The following is a 3,367-nucleotide window of genomic DNA, read 5'->3' as shown; positions in this document are numbered from 1 at the left end:
AAAGTCTACGTTGAAAATTACACTTTTCCAATTGAACGAGGAACATTCTACCTATACGAAAAATCCAAAGAAAACATAACTTTGAAGCAGTGTCCGGCATTCCATTTTGACGGTGCTTTTCCCGTAGGAACGCAAATTCGAAATTCGTTTAATAAAACTATAGGTACAGTAATTGGTCAACATTTGAATTATTATCCGATATTTCCGAGAGAAAATACGATCATGTATTGTGGAAGATACGGCTTGGAAAATCTAATTGGAAATAAATCTATAATTGTTGAAAATTATGAATTTACATTAGATGATTTTAAAAAAAAATTTGTAGAACTATCTAGTCTAGATTATCAATGTTTTATTTATGCGTAAAATTATTTATATACTATTGAGAATTTAAATAAATATATTTATCGATGAATATGTTTTTATCTGCGCATCACCCAATCTCTGAAAAAAATAAGTGAAAAGTGCTACACCGTCAACTTATTCTAAATCTACGCAAATAGTTAAAAATTTAGCAAATTGTAATTTTAACATATTTACTTTGTATGTACAAAATATAATGATAATAAATAATATTTGATAACCTTTGACCATTTAAATGAGATATTTTTGTGTTGTTTATCTAATAAAATGTAAAATTTGCATTAAAGTGTTTAGTCAAGTACGAAACAGCAGCAGCCATGAATAGTGATCGTTACGTAACAACAACAACCGAAAAAAAAGTGAAACAAGATGTTTCGGAAAACTCCAAAGTCTACTACTATAACGGTACCAAGTACTGTAATAGCTGTAACAAATCTTTTTGCTTTTGTGAAGAATCCATTAAAAATCATCCAATATGTAATATAAAATATTGTTCGCAATCAACAAATCGTTCGAACAATATAAGTTTATATTGCGACGAAGTTATTCCATCATCGTCGTCGTCGTCGTCGTCGTCGTCACCACCAGCGGCCAAAAAAACAAGAATTTATAACATACCCTATAGAAGAAGAAGAAGAAGAAATACGTTGTGGTGTTTAGCAAATTTATATCGGATGTCAATACTTTGTAAATGTTTTCAATAAATCATCAATTTTATCGGTGCACATTTATTTAATTGTATTCACCTCGACAACCTTTTTAGATATTATTTTGTTTTCTATTCAAACTTATCAATGTAAATGTTTTAAATAAATCATCAATTTTATCGGTGCACATTTATTTAATTGCATTCACCTCGACAACCTTTTTAGATATTAATTTGTTTTCTATTCAAACTTATCAATGTAAATGTCTTAAATAAATCATCAATTTTATCGGTGCACACTTATTTAATTATATCGACCATCGCGCATACACGACGACGACGCGATAACGTGCCGGCCCAGTTACGCTAGGGGAACAACGCGCGCGTCGGCGGCGGCGTTTATCTCCGAAGGTTCGCGGTTCGAATCCCGCCCGCGCGAGACATCGGCGGCGGCGGCGGCGGTCGCTTTTTTCGGCTCTCAAAAATTTCTCACCCCCGCACCCCCACACCCCCCGTAGTGTCGAAAAGGCACTACGAAATTTATTTTTTCTACGAACCCCTTTTTTTACCGGGGTGCAATTGCCAAAAAGGCACTAGCGACTATGACGTCATAAAATGTTTTTTAATCAGTGACACCACTTTTTCCCCAAGGGGAGGCGCCAAAAAGGCACTATGACGTCACACCTCGACACAGGTGTAATTACCTTACCCACCCCCAGGGGTCCCCGTACACCTGTCTACACCCTAATGGTGACAGTTTCCACTTCTTCGGCGTGATCTTTACTTCTTTTACATGACCCCCCTTACGAAGAACTGGCTTTGGTACACTGCTGATGGAAAATGCCATCGGTGACCTTGAATCGTCACAGTCCCGCGTTAGAATAACTACTTTAGCGAACTGAAATCTACATTAAAACTGCAGATAACTACTTAAAAATTCACTTCCTTGAATTGATAATAGGTTTTTCTTTGTCATTTTAAACAGATTCCAGTCAAAATCGGCTTCTTCGATTCATATCGTATCTAAAACCGCATCAAAACTGCAAATATCAGTTTAAACTATCATTTTTTGATACAAACAGTTATATATTCATGTCAATATCTTTCAAATTCTAGTCAAAATCGTCGTCTTTGGGCATTTTAGTAACGAAAACCTTAATAAACTATTAGATTTCGACGTAAGGCAACCTTTCTGAGTCAAATAGTTGCCGATTTCGATAAAATCTTAGTCAGAATCTGCTTTTTCGCCTCTTATTGTACCCAAATCTACCTTAGAAATGCAGATATATACTTAAAACACCTTCTTTTGGGACAAATAATTGGTTTTCGCCCTTGATTTACGGAAGATTATAGCCAAAACATGCATTTTCATAAATTAGCGAACTGAAATCTACATTAAAACTGCAGATAACTACTTAAAAATACACTTCCTTGAATTGATAATAGGTTTTTCTTTGTCATTTTAAACAGATTCCAGTCAAAATCGGCTTCTTCGACTCATATCGTACCTAAAACCGCATCAAAACTGCAAATATCAGTTTAAACTATCATTTTTTGATACAAACAGTTATATATTCATGTCAATATCTTTCAAATTCTAGTCAAAATCGGCGTCTTTGGGCATTTTAGTAACGAAAACCTTAATAAACTATTAGATTTCGACGTAAGGCAAATTTTCTGAGTCAAATAGTTGCCGATTTCGATAAAATCTTAGTCAGAATCTGCTTTTTCGCCTCTTATTGTACCCAAATCTACCTTAGAAATGCAGATATATACTTAAAACACCTTCTTTTGGGACAAATAATTGGTTTTCGCCCTTGATTTACGGAAAATTATAGCCAAAACATGCATTTTCATAACTTAGCGAACTGAAATCTACATTAAAATTGCAGATAACTACTTAAAAATTCACTTCCTTGAATTGATAATAGGTTTTTCTTTGTCATTTTAAACAGATTCCAGTCAAAATCGGCTTCTTCGATTCATATCGTATCTAAAACCGCATCAAAACTGCAAATATCAGTTTAAACTATCATTTTTTGATACAAACAGTTATATATTCATGTCAATATCTTTCAAATTCTAGTCAAAATCGGCGTCTTTGGGCATTTTAGTAACGAAAACCTTAATAAACTATTAGATTTCGACGTAAGGCAACCTTTCTGAGTCAAATAGTTGCCGATTTCGATAAAATCTTAGTCAGAATCTGCTTTTTCAATTTTTATTGTACCCAAACCTACCTTAGAAATGCAGATATATACTTAAAACACCTTCTTTTGGGACAAATAATTGGTTTTCGCCCTTGATTTACGGAAGATTATAGCCAAAACATGCATTTTCATAACTTAGCGAACTGAA

Source organism: Cylas formicarius, unplaced genomic scaffold, assembly GCF_029955315.1.
Source record: "Cylas formicarius isolate icCylForm1 unplaced genomic scaffold, icCylForm1.1 PGA_scaffold_14__1_contigs__length_1757220, whole genome shotgun sequence".
In the NCBI taxonomy this organism is placed as follows: Eukaryota; Metazoa; Arthropoda; class Insecta; order Coleoptera; family Brentidae; genus Cylas; species Cylas formicarius.
The sequence above is the reverse complement of the archived record's forward strand: the minus strand, read 5'-3'. Positions refer to the sequence as shown.